Source organism: Nerophis ophidion, linkage group LG21 (assembly GCF_033978795.1).
Source record: "Nerophis ophidion isolate RoL-2023_Sa linkage group LG21, RoL_Noph_v1.0, whole genome shotgun sequence".
Lineage (NCBI taxonomy): Eukaryota > Metazoa > Chordata > Actinopteri > Syngnathiformes > Syngnathidae > Nerophis > Nerophis ophidion.
Window position 1 is genome coordinate 26,568,572 of NC_084631.1, and position 12,910 is coordinate 26,581,481.

Below are 12,910 nucleotides of genomic sequence, written 5' to 3' on the forward strand. Positions count from 1 at the left end.
CTTTTGATGATATTATGGACCGTAGATGTTGAAATCCCTAAATTTCTTGCAATTGCACTCTGAGAAACGTTGTTCTTAAACTGTTTGACTATTTGCTCACGCAGTTGTGGACAAAGGGGTGTACCTCGCCTCATCCTTTCTTGTGAAAGAGTGAACGTTTTTTGGGAAGCTGTTTTTATACCCAATCATGGCACCCACCTGTTTCCAATTAGACTGCGCACCTGTGGGATGTTCCAAATAAGTGTTTGATGAGCATTCCTCAACTTTATCAGTATTTATTGCCCCCTTTCCCAACTTCTTGGTCAAGTGTTGCTGGCATCAAATTCTAAAGTTAATGATTATTTGCACAAAAAGAAAGTATCAGTTTGAACATCAAATATGTTGTCTTTGTAGCATATTCAACTGAATATGGGTTGAAAAATATTTGCAAATCATTGTATTCTGTTTATATTTACATCTAACACAATTTCCCAGCTCATATGGAAACAGGGTTTGTATATTGACAAGGTTGTTGATGTAGCAAGTCAAGAGTGTAGTCAGCAGCAGATGTTTTTGACCTTACATGCTTAACCAGAAAAGAACTGATTGCATCTGCTGCTTAGTCAAGTTGCCAAACCCTAGGCATGATCATTGAGGAGGGTCTGAGGGTGTCGGTCTTGTGCCAAACACTTCCAGGGTTGCTGCGTTACCCCTTGTGTCCAGCGAGGCAGGCTTGCATTGAAAATGAAAGCCAATACAATATGAAACAGACATGACTGTGGGCTCTGTGGCCACTTTTCAAGGTTATGCACAGAGTGCGCTCTTATGACTTTTGTACGGTTAGGTAGCAGCTACCAGGGTGTATGCAGCCACATATGGAATTCCTTCTAGCTTCCATTGTTGTTGTTCCTGCCTGCCGCCTATAACAGTGTGTGCGTGCGTGTACGAGTATGCATGTGTGCACGTGTGTGCACATACCCTTGTGCTTGTGTTTTCTGAAGGCAACATTCACATGGAGGCTAACCACAGTGCAGAGAAGCTGAACAAAATGTACCGTGGTATTTTACTTCCATGACCCCAAAAAATTATCACGATTAATTTTTTCATTTCATCCGATCTCGGTTAATATCATCATTTTTTTTTTTGTTGCAGTAAAGCAGTTTTTTCCAGTGCAAACTTTTAGCGAGTACGCATACCTACGGTGTACTAGGGCTGGGCGATATTTCCTTTTTTTTATATCGCGATATATTTTTAGGCCATATCGCAATACACGATATATATTACAATATTTTGCCTTGGCCTTGAATGAACACTTGATGCATAAAATCACAACAGTATGATGATTCTATGTGTATACATTAAAACATTCTTCTTCATACTGCAATAATATATGCTACCTTTAAACTTTCATCCAGAGAGGGAAATCACAACTAAGTCAATTAACCAAAAGTGTATTTATTAAAGTTATTAAGCAATGACACAAACATTCAAGTCATTTCCAAAACATAAATTGCAAGATTGTCAGAGACATTTTAAGTGTCATATAAAAATTACCTGCATAATAGGAAATCAAATAGTATTTGTCCTTCCCTATGTGGTAGGTTACTAAGGTTATGAAATTATTTTCATTTTCTAGCGAGTGACTTTTCAAATGATGCTACATATTAGCAGTAATGCTACTTTTTATAGCAACGCTCCCCCCCTCCCCCCTCACACTTGACAAATTACTGTTGTTTTTTCGACTTGAAGCCGAACCACCGCCAGACGATTGACCCCCTGCGGTTTTTATTGGGAATTAAGTCTTCCTTCATTTGTTACCAGATCCGCAGCATTAGGCTGACCATACGTCCTCTTTTCCCCGGACATGTCCTCTTTTGCGGCGGTGTCCAGGCGTTTTTTTTTTAAATGCCTCAATTGTCCGGCATTTTCAATTAGGGTTGCGTGTATATTCAATGTACGTCCAGGGTTAAGTTACCGTATATACATTACTCTAGTTGGCTAACACCCCGTAGCGGCTGGCTACGGGGTGTTAGCCAATGGCTTTGGCTGGGGGGCGGGACTTCCGGGGAAGATAGGGAAGTGACTCTATTGACAGGAAGTGTTGGTTCGAGTTTTGCCGGGAAAGGTCCTTTTTTTGTTTTAAATGTTGACTCTGCTATATTTAAAATTTTTTTTTTTTTTTACAAAAGCTTAAAATAATTGGCTCAGAAATGCTACCTCTCTTTTTGTTGTTTTAACTGATTGGTGAAATACTCTTCACCTATGGTGTATTCTCTGAGAACATCTGTTTTTGTTTGAAATGTTTTGAGGCATTATTTATATTTTTTACATTAGAATGGGACGGCATGGCGAGGTGGAAGATTGGCCGTGCGCAACCCGAGGGTCCCTGGTTAAATCCCCACCTAGTACCAACCTCGTCACGTCCGTTGTGTCCTGAACAAGACACTTCACCCTTGCTCCTGATGGGTGCTGGTTAACGCCTTGCATGGCAGCTCCCTCCATCAGTGTGTGAATGTGTGTGTGAATGGGTGAATGTGGAAGTAGTGTCAAAGCGCTTTGAGTACCTTGAAGGTAGAAAAGCGCATACAAGTACAACACATTTATCATTTAATGGTCCACTAGACTGAGAAGAGACATTTTAAAGAATGGGCTGTTACCTGTTTTTTGTTTAAATATAATTAACCTGTTTTGAGCCATTATTTATGTGTATATTATATACAAGAGGTTCTTTTGAATATTGCTACCTCTGTACTTTTTCTAAAACTGTGAATGTTACATAATATAAGTGTGACTTATTTTGTTATACTGTCAACAGAGGAGAAAAAATGCTTTATTTAAATAAATATATTATTTATAAAGCAAGTTCAAGTATCATTGGCAAATTTTCACCTAGTCCCGGCCTTGGCACGCATATGTGTCCTCTTTTTTGGATTTCAGAATATGGTCAGCCTACGCAGCATCTTTCTCTCGTACGGCTACGTTAGCAGCTAACGTTAGCCACACTGCTACGTCTCTGCTCTGCGAAGGTGTGTATGTGACGTATGACAAGACAGTAGGGACGTATGTAAGAATGTGACGGCTACGTTAGCAGCTAACGTTAGTCATGCCGCTACGTCTCTGCTCTGCGAGTGCGACGTGACAGTTGTGACGTATGTAAGAATGTGAGCCTGCTTGTCTGTGAGGAGACACAGGAAACAGTGAGGTGAGCCTGAAGTGTACGCCCGCAGCTAAAAGTCCTGCGTTAGAACGTATACTCGAATATTACGATATAGTCTTTTTCTATATCGCACAGAGACAAACCCGCGATACATCGTGTATATCGATACATCGCCCAGCCCTATGGTGTACTACTGCAGTATGTTATTACAGACGTTAATACAGACATTTCCACCATGTGTGATTGAGGTCATATATGCTAACAATTTTTTCATATCTGTAATTGTGTTTACTAGAGGTGCAACAGTACTGGTAACACACAAGCTTTGGTCCATACCTGGCTTTAGGACCACGGTTTGGCTTCTTTTTCGGTACGTTTTGTGGTGGTAAAGAGAACACATTTTTTTTCCTCTCAAAGTTATTTTGTTTGTTTTTTGCTTATCTTCACAAACATTCTGCAGTAAACAAAGTATCATTTGCATACTGAATACTACGAGACTTTTATTTCAAGTTAACATTTACTAAACAACCCTTTCAATCAATCAATTCAAATTGTAAGTTATTTGTATTCTTCATTCAATTGTATACATCAGTGCTTCTCACCAGTGTTTTTTGTATTTTTATTATTTATATTCTTTAATGACTTGTATGCATCAGTACTTCTCATGAGTGCTTTATTTATTATTTGTATTCTTTAATGACTTGTATACATCAGTGCTTCTCACCAGTGTTTTATTTATTATTTGTACTATTTAATGACCTCTATAGATCAATACTTCTCACCAGAGTTTCATTCATTATTTTGTATTATTTGTGTACTTTAATCATTTGTATACGTCAGTGCTTCTCAACAGTGTTTTATTTATTATTTGTATTCTTTAATGACTTGTATACATCAGTGCTTCTCACCAGTGTTTTATTCAGTATTATTTTTATTATTTAATCACTTGTATGCATCAATGCTTCTCACTAGTGTTTTATTATTTTTTATTGATTATTTGTATTCTTTAATCACTTGTATACCTCAGTATACAAGTGATTATAGTGGAGTTATATAGTGGAGTTTTTAAAACTCAAATTCTGTATCCTATATTGAATGAAAAGACATTAAAGTGCAGTTTGAATTTGAGGTACTGTAAAATTGTGTGTACAAACAAATAAAACAAGTTTATTGATTATTTCAGGGACAAAATGTTTTTCTATCCACAAACAAACACAAATAAAGTGACTGTCTGCAGGGTTTTTTCGTACATTTTATATCAGAGGAGTAAAATTTTTGCAGACACAAACAAAAACTCTGATTAAAAATATTTAAATATAGAAATGCCTTTTTTGATTGAATTAGTGGGCGAGTTTAGTCTCCCACCAGATTGGGAGTTAGACATAGACGTTCTAAGTGCCTGCAAGTCCCCACTGATTGATTGATTGAAACTTTTATTAGTAGATTGCAGAGTACGGTACATATTCCGTACAATTGACCACTAAATGGTAACACCCGAAAAAGTTTTTCAACTTGTTTAAGTCGGGGTCCACGTTAATCAATAAACGGTATTCAGCGCAGGATTACTGATGATCTGCAGCAGATAGCGAAATTAAAGTTGTACATCTTATGTTTCAACCTCTATGTTAGTCATATTCATTTATTTTGTTTTTCTGGGCTGCACTTCCAGCTGCGCGATGGTAAATGGCACCACGCTGATTGAACATCCATTACTTCGTGACAAGACTGACTTTCGCCACAGTGAAACGGGAAGTCGCGCACACACCGACACAAACATCTTCACACAAACGTACACAAACTCACACACATTCACCGACACACCCAGGATCACGGTCAATAAAGGCGAATTGTCCCGTGCAGTTCATTCTACTTAAAATTGTCATGTTGCGTTTGCGGACTGTTGGACTTAAGTTGTGAAAAGTGATGTTTGACAGGCTTTTCATGTTGCGTTGGAGGACCGTTGGACTTAAGTTGTGAAAAGTGATGTTTGACAGGGCTTTCATGTTGCGTTTTTGGACTGTCGGACTTAAGTTGTGAAAAGTACTTTGTTTGACAGGGCTTTTATGTTGCGTTTGAGGACTGTTGGACTAAAGTTGGGAATAGTTATGTTTGACAGGGCTAAAGGCTTACTGAGAGAGTCACAAATGATTGGAATTTTCCCTCAGCGCACCATTTCAGGCATACCAAAACATCTCTGAAATCATATTTGTCCTCTAATGAGTGTCTGAGATGAGTAAGAAAGGGTATGATTGTCCATCGTTTCAATCATTTGACTTTTTGACATGTTTATGTGTAAAACAAGAGTGGGCCTGAAACACGTGCTTGGGTGGACCACCTTGCACTACAAGTTGAGGTCTGCTCTAGATAGAGATGGGCCATGTGCTCTAAAATATGTATTAATGACACATACCACAATATATCATTGGGTCTTTAATTGGCAATAGAAGCCTTAGAAATTCGTTTACAAAGGCTCCTATCATGTATTGCCTCCATCCATCCATCCATCCATTTTCTACCGCTTATTCCCTTTTGGGGTCGCGGGGGGCGCTGGCGCCTATCTCAGCTACAACCGGGCGGAAGGCGGGGTACACCCTGGACAAGTCGCCACCTCATCGCAGGGCCAACACATATAGACGGACAACATTCACACTCACATTCAAACACTAGGGTCACTTCCGGTTATATTCTTTTCTCAAAGCTGTTATTCATGTATAATCTCTCGCTAATTTACTGTTGGTTACTTGGTTTTATTTACACTTCTGTTAAAGTGCAATAAGCGCTCATTCTTCTGTGTGGACACTTGACATGACTTTTGGGTGAAACTACAAATGTAGGTATGGATCTAACACCAAGTAGTATTGATCACGTATACCTATCATTTCAAAAACATTGAATGTTTACATTTTTGATCTCACTTATAGTCAGACAAAAACACAGGATGGCAGCGTCACAATATCACTTCAATATATCAATGGTTTTAGTCCTTTGGTTTTTGCCCTTAAAGTATTTCTGTGTCCAGGGACTTACTTCCTGACTTTGAAAACAATAACAAAAAATTTACAAAATAATTTGTTATAATAACAAATATTGGCAAAACTAAATTGGCCCGAGTGTGTGAGTGTGAATGTTGTCTGTCCATCTGTGTTGGCCCTGTGATGAAGTGGCGACTTGTCAAGGGTGCATCTTGCCTCCCGCCCGAATGCAGCTGAGATAGGTTCCAGCACCCCCCGCCACCCTGAAAGGGACAAGCGGCAGAAAATGGATGGATGGAGGGATTTATAACCACTATGTATCGACCATTTTCTAATACTACTTTGAATCCTTGCTGCCGATTTATGTATCGACACACCCACCTCTGTTTACATTCAAGAGCTCCAGCTTAGCGGTTAGCATATCCCCCTACAGTGCACAGAGTAGCATCTCTAGCTTTTCTTTGTCCTCCAGTAATAAGTATACTAATAAATGTAGCTAATTTGCCGCCATAGAGGCGAGGATTGCTGACTAAGAAGTTGCTTGGCGTGTGTAGGTATGTTAGCCGCTGGCGAGAATGCTACAGTGTGTTTGTTGGCTTGTCGAGGTCAGATATGCAGGCCACAGCTAAAAAGTGTCATGGAGGTGAATGATCACGATGTAACGATAGTATTTAACGCTGTACATTGACATCATTGAGGCGTGTTATTGTGCAACCCTGGTCTATTCTTGTTGGCTCACTACCATGGCCAGTATAATGGAACCTTTGTTGGACAGCTTCGTGTTTTTAATTTCTACACTTTACAAGGTGGACCACTGAGTAGGGGTTAAAAAGCATGCTTTGAAATGGTTTCTTCTGGTTGCAACGTGCCCTCATTTCCAAATCATCAGGACCATTTATGAGCGAAAAGAAAGGTGATGACTGTGTGTCTGGGCTTGGACTTGCAAGCCTGCGACTCTGCAGTAGGGGGCACTCTTGGCACATGCTGAAAAGCTGGTCTGACACCTACAATGATGACATGGGGGCGCATTTTTACCATTGAATATGTTAATACTTAAATAGTTTAATTCTTGTTAGAGTTAGAGCTCGAGCTTGCCAGGGTGTTGCCAGGCCTAGAACAAGTCTTTGTGCTACTCATTGAAATAGTCCGAGTCACACACACAAACAGCTCTATTCGAGAGTGACGCCTCTCTCTTTGACGCTTTGGAAAGTTTGAAGTCACGGCTTTTAATCAGGGCCTTGCGGCCAGGCTGCGAGCACGCCGTGGCGTGGCCTGATGGCTTAGTTTGGAGATGTGGGTCTGGGCCAGGGCCAAGCCTGGGTGCCGCTGCTATATAGAGAGGGAGGAGCAGCAAAAGGACGGGAGAGGGGGATCAGTCTGCTGCCACGGCGTGCTCGGAGCCGCCCGCAGACCACCAAAGGCCTGAATAGACTGCTTGAACACAATCGCATTATGTGCCGCCATGCACGTGTGCACAGACTGCACGCTTGGTTCTCCTGAGTCAAGTCAACTAACTCCATCATCCTCTAAGTTCTCCTGAGGCAAGTCAACTAACTCCATCATCCTGGGCTTAGCACATTTGAACCAGGTCCTGCTGTTTACGTTTGTGTGTGTGGTGGAAACTACTGTGGCAAATACTCTCACCTGACAGACTTCGCTGGACCAGAAACTTGCCTTTTCTACGCCGTTTCTATAGCAACCACTCTGGACCAGAAAATGCCTTTTCTACAAGCACCGGCATTTCCATAGCAACCACGCTGGACCAGAAACTTTCCTTTTCTACGACGCAACGCCGTTTCCATGTTCTACTGTTACTTCTTAAAGCTAGGACCATGACAACATGTAGAATGTATTGTAATTAGTACAATGTGTACAATACATGTAGAATGTACTTTAATTAGTACAATGTGTACAGTAAATTTAGAATCTACTTTAATTAGTAAAATATGTACAGTACAAGTAGAATGTACTTTAATTAGTACAATATGTACAGTACATGTAACAAGTACTGTAATTGGTACAGTATGTAGAGTACATTTAGAATGTACTTTAATTAGTACAATATGTACAGGAAATTTTGAATGTACTTTAATTAGTAAAATATGTACAATACATGTAGAAGGTACTTGAGTTAGTGCAACATGTACAGTACATGTAGAATGTACTGTAATTAGTACAACATGTACAGTGCATTTAGAATGTAGTGTAATTAGTACAATATGTACAGTACATGTAAAATGTACTTTATTAATACCATATGTACAGTACATTTAAAATGGGCTTTATTAATACAATACTTACAGTACATGTACATTGTACTGTAATTAGTACAATTGTACACTACATGTAGAATGCACTGTAATTAGTACAATATGTACAGTTCATGTAAAATGTATTTTAATCAGTACAGTATGTACAGTACATGTAGAATGTACTTTATTAATACACTATGTACAGTACATTTAAAATATGCTTTATTAATACAATACTTACAGTACATGTACATTGCACTGTAATTAGTACAATATGTACAGTACATGTAGAATGTACTTTAATTAGTACAATATGTACAGTACAGGTAGAAAGTACTCTAGTTAGTACAAGAAGTGCAGTACAAGGAGAAAGTACTCTAATTAGTACCCAATGTGCAGTACCGAGAAATAAGTACTCTAATTAGTACAATATGTACAGTACACGTATGTGACAGACTCCTGCCGTCGTCGTGCGGGTTGCATGGACCATCAAGGAAGGACATTGCTTTGCAGGTTTGACTCCTGTTTATTTTTCAATTACACAAGGTTGTCTTTTGGTCGGATCGCTTTTCAGCTGCTCCGCTCCTGCTCGCTCCTCGCTCGCTTTCAGTCGGCTGGGTTTTCGTCGCTGTCTTCGGCTCGCTCTCGGTCATTTTCGTTCGTCACATTCTGCTGCTGGTTCTCCTACTCCTTCTGCAATGATCTCTCCTCCTTCTCTCCTTTTATACAGCCAGAGGAGAAGCGTCAATTGTGTGCCGGTGCGCGATCTACTCACCTGAATTTGATTGCGGCGTCGTCACTTACAGCACGCCCCGCCTCTCCGCTCACCCGCATTCTCCGCCTCCTTGCCACCATCTTGCATGCTGCAGCCCTGCCCCGCCGTCGGCCCATCGGCTCCACCTCTCCACAACGTATTATTATTATTATTATTATTAATCAGTATGCTATGTGGAGCACGAGTGGAAAGTACTCTGATTAGGACAATATGCACAGTACACATAAAATGTACTCTTATTAGTACCTTAAGTGCAGTGCGTGTAGAAAGTACTCTAAATAGTACCGTATGTGCAGTACGAGTAAGAAGTACTCTAATTATTACAATATGTATAGTGCATGTACTTTAATTAGTACAGTATGTACAGTACATTTACAATGTACTTTAATTAGAACAATATGTACAGTAATGTAGAATGTGCTTTAATTAGTACAATATGTACAGTACATGTAAAACATATTCTAATTAGTACAGTATGTACAGTACATTTAGAATGTACTGTAATTAATACAATATGTACAGTACATGTAGTATGTACTTTATTAATACAATATTTACAGTACATTTAAAACGTGCTTTTTTAATACAATACTTGCAGTACATGTACATTGTACTTGAATTAGTACAATATGTACAGTACATGTAGAACGGACTGTAATTAGTACAAAATGTACAGTTAAAGTAGAATGTACTTTAAATAGTACAAAATGTACAGCACATCTAGAAAGTACTCTAATTAGTACACTATGTACAATACAAGTAGAAAGTACTCTAATTCAGTAGTTCTCAACCTTTTTTCAGTGATGTACCCCCTGTGAACATTTTTTTAATTCAAGTACCCCCTAATCAGAGCAAAACATTTTTGGTTAAAAAAAAAGAGATAAAGAAGTAAAATACAGCACTATGACACCAGTTTCTGATTCATTAAATTTTATAACAGTGCAACATTTTGCTCATTTGTAGTGGTCTTTTTAAACTATTTGGAAAAAAGGATATACAAATAACAAAAAACTTTCTGAAAAATAAACAAGCGATTCAATTATAAGATTTCTACACATAGAAGTAATCATCAACTTAAAGTGCCCTCTTTGGGGATTGTAATAGAGATCCATCTGGATTCATCAACTTCATTCGAAATATTTCTTCTCAAAAAAAGAGATCTTTAACATCAATATTTATGAAACATGTCCACAAAAAATCCAGCTGTCAAAACTGAATATTGCATTGTTGCATTTCTTTTCACAGTTTATGAATTGATATTTTGTTGAAGTATTATTCAAAAAATATATTTTTATGAAGGATTTTTTACATTGTTGCTATTTTTTATAATATATAAAAAAAATCTCACGTACCCCTTGGCATACTCTCAAGTACCCCCAGGGGTACGCGTACCCCCATTTGAGAACCACTGCTCTAATTAGTACCCAATGCGCAGTACGAGAAATAAGTACTTTAATTAGTACAGTATGTACAGTACACATATTATTATTATTAATTAGTACACTATATGGAGCACGAGTAAATAGTACCCTGATTAGTACAATATGTACAGTACACGTAAAATGTACTCTTATTAGTACCCTATGTGCAGTGCGTGTAGAAAGTACTCTAAATAGTACCCTATGTGCAGTATGGGTAAGAAATACTCTAATTCAGTGGTCACCAATCGATTGGTACCGGGCCGCAGAAGAGTATTTTGTTAATTTTTTTTTTTTTAATTTAAAAAAAGTGTCATACAATTACAATTAGTGCACCAACCCCAAAAAACTTCCATTTTCATGACAAAAACCGCCCTTTTTCATGAAAAAGAAAAAAAACAATCCCTCCCCCCAAACATATTTAAACGACAGACATTTTTGACGGAGTTGAACCATTTATAACTTAAATAAATAAAGTCAATACATTGAACTTGATCAGCAACATTAAATCGGGTGAAAAAAAATCAAACCCGTTAAACGACAAAAGAAAAATGTCCTGATTGTTTATTTTTTGAAAACGAGGAAGTCCAGTTTTTTTTTCTACAACGAGCACGTTTTGTAGTGCACAGCTTTTTCAAGTGCCTTTGAAGCATGATACTGCCTGATACTGATAAAGCATGTTCACCCGCCCCACTATTTGAGAAAAACTGATGGAGCCCAAACAATGACCCCATTGATCATGTCCCAAAGTAGCCTGATCACACAATGATTTTGGACCGCATGGCAAAGATGACTGACGGGCAGCTTCCTGTTGGTGATTCATAAAATTCATCCCTTGGCAACATTAATTATTATACTTAAGAAAATAGTATTTTATGATTAAGTATTTCACAAAATAGACACAATATTAAAGTAAGTCATTATATTTATTATTATATTGATGCTAGTGCTCCAAATTCATTTCTTTAGGTAAAATTTAGCTAATTTAGTTTAAAAAAAAAAAAAGTAGGGGTTCTCAGAAAATGAAAAAAATCGATTCACATCCAAATTCCTATTTATTTCAATTCTAAATTGATTTCTAGTTTTCAAAAAATGGTAAAAAAAAAAAAATGCTGACACTCCATACTGAAATGTTTTGACCACATTTTGTACTTTAGTATTTTTTTGGATTATATATATATATATATATATATATATATATATATATATATATATATATATATATATATATACATATATATATTAGAATTTCTTGAATGTGTATATATATCAATTATATATATATATATATATATATATATATATGTATATATAATATGTATGAATAAAAACCCTAACCCTATATGACTATCTCTCTCTCTCTCTCTCTCTCTCTCTCCCACTCTCTCTCTCTCTCTCTTTCCTTCTCTCTCTCTCCCTCTCTCCATCCATCTATCTATCCATCTATCTATCCATCCACATATATATATACATATATATATATATATATATATATATATATATATATATATATATATATATATATATATATATATATATATATGTATATGTATATATATATATATATATATATATATATATATATATATATGTATATGTATATATATATATATATATATATATATATATATATATATATATATATATATATATATATATATGTATATGTATAAGAGCTCAAAGTAAAGCTACTGCTCCTCCACATCGAGAGGAGCCAGATGAGGTGGTTCAGGCATCTGGTCAGGATGCCACCCGAACGCCTCCCTGGGGAGGTGTTTCGGGCACGTCCGACTGGTAAGAGGCCACGGGGAAGACCCAGGACATGTTGGGAAGACTATCTCTCCCGGCTGGCCTGGGAACGCCTCGGGTTCCCCCGGGAGGTGCTGGACGAAGTGGCTGGGGAGAGGGAAGTCTAGGCTTCCCTGCTTAGGCTGCTGTCCCCGCGAACCGACCTCGGATAAGCCGAAGAAGAAGATGGATGATTGGATAATTGGATGGATGGATATATATATATATATGTATATTTTATATATATATATATATATATGTATATATATATATATATATATATATATATATATATATATATATGTATAATATACACACACATCTATATATATATATATGTATATGTATAATATACACACACATCTATATATATATATATATACATACACACACACACACATATATATAAATATGTATATATGTATATATATATATATATATATATATATAAATTCACACGTATATATACACATATACATATTTATACATTGTGTATATATATACAAACATGCACGCACGCTCAAACACACACACACACACACACACACACACGTATATATGTATATATA

The 12,910-nt window shown here is 37.2% G+C and overlaps 1 protein-coding gene across 3 annotated transcripts in view; it reads left to right on the plus strand.

The window, feature by feature from the left end:
* LOC133539965 (cytoplasmic dynein 1 intermediate chain 1) overlaps window positions 1–12,910 on the plus strand; it is a 167,196-nt gene that overhangs the window by 50,516 nt on the left and 103,770 nt on the right. The gene's annotated exons all lie outside the window — the stretch shown is intronic.